The 11,351-nt window shown below is 42.4% G+C and overlaps 1 non-coding gene across 1 annotated transcript; it reads left to right on the plus strand.

Moving 5' to 3' along the window:
- Nucleotides 1–2,428: 2,428 nt before the first annotated feature.
- On the plus strand, nt 2,429–2,532 carry LOC148545561 (small nucleolar RNA R71). The gene has a single exon (XR_015900396.1). It is a non-coding gene; the product is annotated as a small nucleolar RNA R71 (small nucleolar RNA).
- The last annotated feature ends 8,819 nt before the right edge of the window (nt 2,533–11,351 follow it).

Here is an 11,351-nt window from a genome sequence, read left to right on the forward strand (position 1 = left end):
CCCAAATGGCATGCGCCTATAGGCAAACACTCCATACGGACAAGTAAATGAGATTTTCTCTTGGTCTCTAGGATCAACCACTATTTGGTTATATCCTGAATAACCGTCGAGAAAACAATAATATGTGTGCCCTACAAGTCTTTCCAACATCTGATCCATGAATGGAAGGGGAAAATGGTCCTTTCGTGTAGCCTCATTGAGTTTTCTGTAGTCTATGCACATCCGCCATCCTGTGACAGTCCTTGTAGGTATGAGCTCGTTCTTCTCATTGGTAACCACAGTGATTCCTCCCTTCTTAGGCACAACATGTATGGGACTAACCCAAGGGCTGTCCGAAATTGGGTATATGACCCCTCCTTGCCAAAGCTTCATAACCTCTTTCTGTACCACTTCCTTCATGATTGGGTTCAGCCTTCTTTGGGATTGAATGGATGGCTTGGCATCATCTTCTAACAGTATTTTATGCATGCATATGGCTGAACTGATTCCCTTCAAGTCAGCAAGGGCCCATCCAATGGCATCCTTATGCTCCCGCAGCACCTTGAGTAGCTCATCCTCTTGAGCTTGACTGAGGGATGAATTTATGATCACTGGGTAGTTTTCATTTTCTCCTAGATATGCATATTTGAGAGTGGGTGGCAATGCTTTGAGTTCAAGTTTGGGTGCTTCTGACTTTTCGTTCCCTTCCTTTGGTACATCTGGTATAAGTATTTCTGCTGTGGCCACCTCTTCACTTGATTCAGATTCTTCCTCCACCAATCTCTCGTCCTTTTTAGGTTTTTCTTCTTCAAAATTCTCCTACACTTCATCCTCACGTGCATCTAACCTCACGCATTCCCCCAATTGTTCGGGTGGGTAACTCATGGCCTTGAACACATTGAATGTCATCTTTTCATTGTGTAATCTCAGGGTGAGGTCACCCTTCTGAACATCAATGACAGCTCCAGGAGTGGCCAAGAATGGCCTTCCCAAGATGATGGAGGTCTTGGTGTCCTCCTGCATGTCCAGCACCACAAAATCTGCTGGAAATATGAAATCTCCCACTTTTACCAGCAAATCCTCTACTATCCCATGAGGGAATTTGAACGATTGGTCTGCCAGTTGTAGGGCCATTTTTGTTGGTTTAGCCTCCTCAATTTTCATCTTTCTCATCATAGCTACTGACATCAAATTGATGCTGGCCCCTAAGTCACAAAGAGCCTTCTCCACTATGATTTCTCCTATAATACAAGGGATCTGAAAACTCCCAGGATCCTTCAGTTTCTGTGGTAGTTTATGTTGAATAATAGCACTACACTCTTCGGTTAGTATCACAGTCTCATTGTTCTTCCAGCTTCTCTTCTTAGTCATTAGCTCCTTCAAAAACTTGGCATTGAGTGGCATTTGTTCTATGGCTTCAGCAAAGGGTATGTTGATTTGTAGCTTCTTGAAGATTTCCAAAAATCTCAAGAACTGGTTGTCATCTTCCTTTTTCTTCAATAGCTGGGGATATGGAGCTCTTGAGATGTTCAGTTGTGGTATCCCTTTTTCTTTCTGCAGACTTGGCGTGGGAGGTTGAACTCCATCTTGCTCTTCTCCCTTTTCATTTGAGCCTTCTTCTTGTGGTTTTTGGGGACGTTCCTTCAGTTCCTTCCCACTCCTAAGTGTGATAGCTTGACACTCCTCCCTTTTGCTTGAATGGTCATCATAGCAAAAGTTGTGGTTAGGAAGCTGCTTAAACAGATAGCTGATTTGTGTCTCCAGTTTCTTGATGGCAGCATTTTGATTCTGCATGTTTGACTGCACTTCCTCTCTGAATGCTTTACTGTTTCGAATATCTTTGCATACTCCTTCAATTAAGGTTTCGATCTTAGAGAGCTTGTCATCAATTGATGGGTGATTCAGAGCAGATATGCTGTTCGGGTTTTGATAGGTGTGTGGAGAAGTGTTGTTGTTGGAGTTGTAACGTCTCTGGTCTTGGTTTTGATCTTGCTCACTTCCCCACCCAAAGTTTGGGTGGTTTCTCCATCCAGGGTTGTAGGTTTTGGAGTATGGATCATAGTTTTTCCTTGATGCATTCCCAATGTAGTTGGCTTGCTCCTGACTCCCCTCTGCTTCTTCATTCACTCCTTCTTGGGTTGTTGATGAAGTGGAGATTGCTGCTACTTGGTTCATCTCCATCTTCTTGGTGAGGTTAGCCAGCTGCTGGGTAATGAGCTTGTTTTGGGCCAACAGAGCATCTACATTGTTTAGCTCCATTACTCCTCCTGTGTTCCCTCTTTCGGAAGCATAGAAGTAGTCGTTCTCTGCTACTGTTTCAATAACATCTATGGCTTCCTCAATAGTCTTCTTCTTGTTCAAAGATCCTCCGGATGAATGGTCTACGGCCTTCTTTGACTCATAAGAGAGTCCTTCATAGAAAATGTGCAGCTGCACCCATTCGTTGAACATGTCAGGTGGACACCTCCTTGTTAAGTCCTTGAACCTCTCCCAGGCTTCATATAGAGTCTCACCATCTTGTTGCCTGAAAGTTTGGACCTCAGCTCTCAGCCTATTGATTCGTTGAGGAGGGTAAAATCTTGCTAAAAATTTGTTCACCACGTCTTCCCAAGTTGTCAAGCTTTCCCTTGGGAAGGATTCCAGCCACTTGGCTGCTTTATCCCTAAGTGAGAATGGAAACAAGAGCAGTCTATAGGTATCAGGATGAACACCATTAGACTTCACTGTGTCACATATTCTCAGGAAGGTGGTCAAATGTTGATTGGGGTCTTCTTGAACACCTCCTCCAAACGAACAGTTGTTCTGAACAAGGGTGATGAGTTGTGGTTTAAGTTCAAAATTGTTGGCATGGATTGTTGGCTTTTGGATACTACTTCCATAATTGCCTGGGTTTGGATTGATGTAAGAGCCCAAAACTCTTCTATCCTCCCCAGCATGATTTGCTCTACCTCCTCCCCCATGGTTGTGATCCTCTTCTTCATGATGGTTTTCCATGTTGTCTTCCATGTTTGTTTCAAAGAATTCCTCTTCTTCCTCAGCACCAACCACTTTCTTTCTTCTTGCCTCCCTCCTTAATCTAAGGAAGGTCCTCTCAGGTTCAGAATCGAAGGAAGTTGAAGCCCCGCTTCTTCTCCCTGTCATACAACCATCAAGTGCAAGCAAGAAAAGATAGGTGTAAAAAGTATTTGTGTCAGAATTACTGTTAGTTGTGGGTGATGCAATATATCAAACAGTTAGTGGGTTAGCACACAGAATTGAAAATAACAAAGTAAAAACAAAAGAGTAGAGGGGGAAGGGAAGAAGTTTAACTAAAACAAAAAGTAAATCACTCAAACAGAAAATGAAATTCACAAAAAAAAAATGCTCAATCTAGTGATCTTCCAATTTAATCATTGTTGATGCACAATCAATCCCCGGCAACGGCGCCATAAACTTGATGCGGGGAAAACTTGTCTCTCAACAAATCTCCCTTCGGCAAGTGTACCGAAGTTGTCGTCAAGTAAAAACTCACAATAGAGTGAAGTCGAATCCCACAGGGATTGATTGATCAAGCAACTTTAATTAGAAGAATGTTCTAGTTGAGCGAATCCAGAATTTGGGTTGAGAGTTGCAGAAAATAAAATGGCGAGAATGTAAATAACAGAAAAGTAAATGCTAGAATTAAAGGACTGGAAGTAAATGACTGAAAATAAATTGCAGAATTGTAAATGGGAATAGGGGATTTGCTCGTAAAAGTAAATGGCAGAAATTAAAGAGAATGGGTAAGATCAGAGATGAGGAGTTCATTGGGCTTATGAGATGTTGCAATTCTCCGGATCAAGTTCATTTTCATCTCTTCCTCAATCAATGCACTCATTGATCTCCTTGGCAATCTTAAGTGATTGAATTACAATTTCTTGCAATTCAATCTCTTAAATCTTGATCAATAGCCAATTCCTTGGTCAATTGCTCATGAGAAGAGATGAAGTATGGTCACTGATTATACCACATGCATTTCCCAAATCAAGTATTGAGAGGGTTATAGTCACATACCCATCCAAACCCAATTTGGTCCAGCATGAGAAAGCATTTCTAGCTTGATCTCTCCATTCCTCTTTCAAGGTTCAAAAGAGATCCAAGTTTGAATAGCTTCTCTTCCAAGATAACTACTCAATGGGATGAAGATCGAAAGCTTTCAAGTAAAATCAAGAGAAAAGATAGAAGAAGAATAATGAAAATTAGTATTGATCCATCAAATTACAATAGAGCTCCCTTAACCCAATGAAAGGGGTTTAGTTGTTCATAGCTCTTGAAAATGAAAACAAAGATGGAGAATACATCATAAAACTAGAAAATGCAGAGAAGATAAAATACAGAGAGTAGTTCTCTTTTTCCAGCTTTCCAGAACTCCTTAACAATTCAAAGCTACTCCTATATATACTACTCTTCTCAGCTTCTAGTTTGTTCTTCAAGTCTTGGGCCTTTGGATCTTGAGTTTGAAGCAGTTCTTTTCTTCATTTGGGCTTGGCTTTACTTGCAGAGAGAAAGTGCTAAGTGGGCAGAGACTTTAGCTCAGGGCATTAGGGGTGTTAACATTTAGTGAAAGTATAAGTTCGAGAACGTTAGTGACACTTAACATTTTCACTAACGTTCCAATGTGCCCCTTTTTGCTTCACGTTAAAGCCCACGTTAACTAGGTTAACGTGGCTTCTAACGTGGCTTTGCCAAACTTCGAGAACATTAGTGACACTCAACATTGTCACTAACGTTCCAATGTGCCTCTAGATCTCACGTTAGAGTCCACGTTAACTAGGTTAACGTGGCTTCTAACGTGGCCATTCTTAGCCATCCCAACGTTAGTGACAATGTTGAGTGTCACTAACGTTGGCTCATCATTCATTCCTCATCGTTAGCTTCCATGTTAACTAAGTTAACGTGGAAGTTAACGTGGCTCCTTGGGGGGTTGTGTGGTTGCTTCCAACGTTAGTGACAATGTTGAGTGTCACTAACGTTGTTGACAACTCTCACTTCTTATGTTAGCTCCCACGTTAACCAAGTTAACGTGGGAGTTAACGTGGTGTGTTGCATCCTTAGGCCAACGTTAGTGACAATGTTGAATGTCACTAACGTTGGCTTCTCTTCCCCCTTTAATGTTAGAGGCCACGTTAACTAGGTTAACGTGGGCTCTAACGTGGCCACTCATGAGTGTTTGCCAACGTTAGTGACAATGTTAAGTGTCACTAACGTTGGCTCAACTTCCTTTCTCCACGTTAGAGTGCACGTTAACTTAGTTAACGTGACTCTTAATCGTGGGCAATGATGGCTTTGAGAGTGTTATTGGCAATCACTTTTCTTATTAACCTTGCAAGTTACCTCCCTTTCCTTGCTTCCTTTGGTCCTGAAATCAAGCAACAGAGTGCATCAAAGTTCTAGTCCAAGTCATGGGCAATGCAGCATACAATTTGTCACTAAATTCATGCAAAATCCTCATGAAATAATGTAAAATGCACAATGTATGCTTGAATCAAGGTGTAGGTGAATATCTACCCAAAACTAGCTTATTTCCTAAAGAAATGCATGAAACTACCCTAAAAACAGTAAAGAAAAGGTCAGTGAAACTGGCCAAGATGCCCTGGCATCAAGGTTGACCGACCTGTCCCCTCCTCTGACATGGTACACTTCTTCAAGATGTCTGATAAACCCATATTTCATGAGTTTTTTTGTGCTTAATTTGAGTGATTTATACAATCCTTCACCTGCTTATTCACATTAATTGCATGGTTTTACTTTCCCTTCCTTATTATGTGATGTAAATAAAAAACATGTTTCCTAAGCTTTAAAATTAATTAATTTAATTACCTTTATTTCCTTTCGATGCCGTGATTAGTGTGTTGAGTAGTTTCAGATTTTCTAAGGCAGAATGACTTAAAGGATGGAAAAGGAAACATACAAAAATGGAAGGAGAAAGCAAAACGGAGCTTTGAAGGAAACTGGTATTCACGCGATCGCATGGATGACGCGGTCGCGTGCCAAGAACGAATCAGCAGCGATGCGGCCGCATGACTGACGTGACCGCGTGCCTCAAGCAGAACGCACATGACGCGGTCGCATGACTGACGCGACCGCGTGGCAAGGAAAAGCTCCGAATGACGCGACCGCGTGACCCACGCGGACGCGTGACAGAGGCCACGTATCAAAATTTACAGAATGCACCCCCAGCGATTTCTGAAACCCTTTTTGGCCTAGATCCAAGTACAGACAGCATAGACCAAAGGTTATAAAGTGTGGGAATGCATCCATTCAAAGAGGCTCGCATATTTTACTTTTGAATGATTTAGATCTAGTTGAGAGGGAGATCTTCTCTCTCTCTCTTAGGATTTAGGATTTCTTCTTATTTTAAGAGTGACTCTCAATCCAGGTTTTACATTCCTTTGTTTTATCTTCCTTTTACTTTTATTTATTCCAGCACTTGAATTGATCAGTGAATTTATGAATTTCTTCTATGTTACAGACCATTATTTGAATTAATAATATTTGAGGTATTTTCAGTTTATGATTGTTCTCTTTGATTTAAGTTACCATTGCTTCCCATCTAAGGATATTTTTATCATTCTATCAATTTTACTTTTTCCCCTTTTGGTTCTGGTTAAGAATTCAGTAACTCAACAGTTATTAAACTCAACATAATTGATAATCGTTATCTTGCTAATTGAGTTGAACTTAAGTAATCCCAACCTTTTCTTAGGAAATAAATAGGATTCAAAGGTCAATTTAATTAGTCCCTTGACTCTCCTTTGCTTTAGTAAAGGTTGACCAAGTGGAGTTTAGATTCAACTTTCATTATAGTAGAGAGAGATAACTACGTTGGACCTCCAACTTCTCTTACCTTGCCAAAAGTCTGCTTTACAGTATTTATTTATTTTAATTGCCATTTACTTTACTTGTCATTTAAATTACTTGCTTCTCATCTTTTAAACCCCGATTACAACCTTTATAGCCAATAATAAGAACATACTTCCTCGCAGTTCCTTGAGAAGACGACCCGAGGTTTGAATACTCGGTTAACAATTTCTAAAGGGGTTTGTTACTTGTGACACCCAAAACGTTTGTACGAAAGGGATTTTTGTCAGTTTAGAGAATATATCTACAACGCAACTGTTTCTATGAATCTCTTTACTGGTAGAAATCCCTGACGTCAAAATGGCGCCGTTGCCGGGGAACTGCTAACGTGTGCCTTATTATTGGTTACTGTAAATATTTTTCTTTTGCTTGTTTATTTATTTTTGTTTTTCCTTTTTTTCTTTATTGGCTACTATGAACTCTCACCCCTCTCGCTTTGAGTTTGGTTCTAATGTTGTTAAGGAAAATAGAAGTTACAGCAGGAATGTGTACCAAGGTCAGACCAATCAAGGATGGATGAGACTAAGAGGATCTAATCAACCCTTTTGGCAGCAACACCCTCCGAGATATCCTGGACAAAGACAATTCTACAGTGCATACCCAGCTGAAAGATATGGTGGACAACCTTGTAACTACCAACAAGCCCCACCCCGTGCATATAAACCATCCTTTCAACATAACCTCGAACCACCACACTCACAAGCTTCTCTTCACCATTCGCCACCATATGATCCTTCCTTACCCCAATACCAATCCAATCACTCCCAATCACCACCACTTTCCTTTGTATCATGTCCAATTCCATCCACCCGGGAAGCAGAGGATCGCCTAAGAGAAACAGTAATTAAATTTCAAACAACCATTAAACAACTGGAGCAAGCAATGATTCAATGGGCTTCTAGGCGCTTAAATACACAAGGATCAGCCACAGCTCCATGTGGATAGCCCAATGAAGAGCGCAGCATGAAGGAGATACCAGAAACTCCAGTGGACAAGACAGAGAATGAATTTGTACTGGAACAATTAGAAGAAGCTGTCTTTGTTCAAGAAGAAGAGTTGGTTGAAGATCTAGGAGATGCTGAACCTCCATGGGAATCCAGAATTGAGGAAAACTCCGTCCAGGATGCTACAGTTGATGCTAAGGAGGATACTGTACAATCTCCAAGGCAAGTCGTTTATGAAGAATCAGACGGAATAATCCCAGAAGCAAATTCCCTTGATGATGACAATCACAAGTCTAGCTCTCTTGGTGATGAACTTGCATCCGCAAGTGAATTCTCTGAGATCGAAGAATCTTCCCCAAGTGAATATGAAGATGATGCGGAGGTCGATTTCTCTCAACCTCCAATCTATAACTCAAGTGATGAGGAAGACACAGAAGACTTTGACCAGGACACAGATACAATTGAAGATCTTTACAAAGAAGTGGAGGAATTCACAGAAGAGCACAAGGAAACGGAACTTGCAGAACCACCAAGAACACCTATCCCAAGGCCATTACCACCTAATACAAGCTTCAAGTGGGTACAATCCTTAACTTATAACTTTACTTATTCACTTGAATATGGTTTGCTTGAAACAGATGGCCAGCTTAGAGCTCTCTGCGGCTTTAAGAGTAAGAGGGAAATGGCTCGTACTCAGAGCTGGTGCACAAGGTTCAATAAGGTTCCACGCTTCACCTCGAAGTACACGGATTGGTATCATGCTCAATTACATGGATCACGGAGAAACGTTTGGTCACCACGGTGAGATTCTACTTTTTAAACCGCCCGGATGGAGATATGCCAATCAAGACGGAGGCGGATTTAAAAGCAAGGCTTGGAATCCTGGACTCTATCCTAACATTCGTAGTCCCGGAAACCTGAAAATCTGTTTGGAGTTGCTCAGAAGCTTTGCATGCCTAGTTTGGGACCCCGGAGGCTATTGGCATTCCAAGCACTGGTGGAGATTTTTGGACGAATTTAAACATAAGCCACCATAATAGGATACTCCTCCGATGTCCAACTTAAGGACTTTAACTAAAAGTGCTAGGTGAGAGACAACCCACCATGATATGGTCGCTTCTTTTTCAATTTAATTCTTGTTAATTGCTTTCATTTTTCCTTTTTTATTTTAATTTATTAAACCTGGAATCATGCATAACATTCATGTTAATCATTGCATTATGCATTTTTATGCATACTATAAAAAAAAAGGGGTGCACGACGTGACCGCATGCCCCATGCGATCGCGTCATATTGCGAGAAACACCACCCATGTGACCGCGTGACCCACGCGGCCACGTGATATACATATCGGCGTAAGGATCCAACGAACAGAAAGTTAGGCTGGAATCGTGCGGCCCTTGTGCGTTTCGCACAAATTGGCCCACGCGATCGCATGCCCCATGCGATCGCGTCACTTACACAATACCAATCCCATGCGACCGCGTGAGCGACGCGATCGCGTCGCATGGATTGCACATCACCCCAAGAGGAGACAGAGAGTTGCGCTAAAACGGCGCTGGAGTCGTGCGTTTAGCACGAATTCCAGCGACACGATCACGCGACCCACACGATCGCGTCACCCCTCTTTCCCCCCTCTCATGCGATCGCGCCGCCCACGCGATCGCGTCACTCCCATTTTCGCCCCAACCACGCGACCGCGTGGATTCGAAAATATAACCCCCCCAGCCCGCGAACCCTATCAGTCGCGCAGCCCCCCACCCCCAACCCTCTTCTCCCTCTCTGCTCCCTCTCCCTTCAACCACCACCTAGCACCACCCAGCCGCCACTGCGCCACCACCCAGACGCCGCCGCCACGCCGGACGCCGCCACCGCAGCCCCCTCCCCTCCCTTCTTCTCCCTTCTTCCTCTCTCCTCCCCTCTCCACTACTGTCCACCGCCCCCTACCGCCGGCCACCTAGCCGCGCCCCCCCTCTCTCCACCACCCACCCGAAAACTCCCCATTCTTCTATCACTCACCCTAAACCCTCTCCGCCACTTTCCCCCCCAGCTGCCACCGCGATGCCGTGCCCCGCCACCACGCCGGACGCCACCGCAGCCACCTTCTTCCCCGTTCCACCCCTCCCGCCTACCAGGTTCCGCAAAATGCAACCCCCTTTTTTATCCGTTCATCATTTTTCTGTAATTTTTTCCGTTTCTGTTCATAATTAGGATAGATAGATATGCATGCTGTAGTGAAATTTTTTGGTTGTTAGGTAGCTTAGGCTGTGGTTAGTGCATCTAGGTCTGTTTACTTGCACTGTTCCTGTTTATGTTTTATCATAACTGCAATTCTGCTGTTCCTGTGACCTCGTTCATATGCTGTGCTTTCTTGCAATTGCTGCTTGTTACTCTAAATTTTCCTGTTTCTATTCATTACTGATAACTGCAGCAAGTTTTTAATTCATATGAACTGCTATGATTGCTGTTTATTTTCTGGGACAATCCAATTTTAGCCGGAATGCTGCCCAAATTTTTTAAAATTGGTTTCATTCATGTTTTGGTTTGGCATTTCTGAACTTTGTTTTACTCTGCTTTACCCAAACCATTTCATGAATGCTATGGCAGACATTCTTATCCTCTTTGATTTCCTGGTTTGTAAACTGCATTTGTGGTTCACTGATTCCAATTTTTGCTTTCTTTATTTCTATTCGAATCAGCATCACCCTGTTTTCCTTATTCGATTATGAGTACTTCTATTCTTACCTGTGAATCCTTGTTATATGGAATTTTTCTATGCCACTTACTTTAACCCGCACTTTACTAACTCACTAATTTTAATTTACTAATTTCCTTTTCAAATTCTAACCATACTAACCCTTTTGATCTCTTTTCTATTTATTTTCACTAACTTTCTAACCATGGCATATTGTTTATTTTTACATTTAACATAAATTCAATCACTTTTCATTTACTCATTTTCCTTATTCTAATTCTCCCTTGACGCTTTGAGTTTCCTTTGTTTAATTGCCTATTTGCTTTCCTATTTTATCCATATCCTGGTTTTCTGTTTTTCAGGATGTCTGCCTCACAGAGGAAAGGAAAATGCAAGGCTACTGGCAAGCGCAAGAGAGGAGATTCCTCCCAATCCATCATTGCTCTAATGCACGATTCTTCATGGCGGGAGAAGAACTTCACACAGCAGGAAAAAGGTGACCAGCTGCTCCCTGCGAATGACCCTATAAAATTTGCAAACCGGTACTGTGAGCTGAAGTACCCGGCTTTTGCAAACTCCAGAAATCTATATCTGGAATGAATCCTGAAGATTCCAGAAGCCCTCCAGCAGTACACCACTGAGCAAATCAAGCAAAGGGGCTGATTCTTTCTGGAAAGAACACTGACAGAGGTCAATTCATCTTGGGTACGGGAATTCTACTGCAACTACTATCTCACTACCCTAGATGCAGTGAACCTGAGAGGAACACAAATTCTGGTCACTGAAAAATCCTAAGAGGACATTCTCCGGCTCCCAGCCAAGTCCGATCAGCCTGATGGTTATTCGAAGGCTGA

This window comes from Arachis ipaensis, chromosome B9 (assembly GCF_059453495.1).
Source record: "Arachis ipaensis isolate K30076 ecotype BB chromosome B9, ASM5945349v1, whole genome shotgun sequence".
Lineage (NCBI taxonomy): Eukaryota > Viridiplantae > Streptophyta > Magnoliopsida > Fabales > Fabaceae > Arachis > Arachis ipaensis.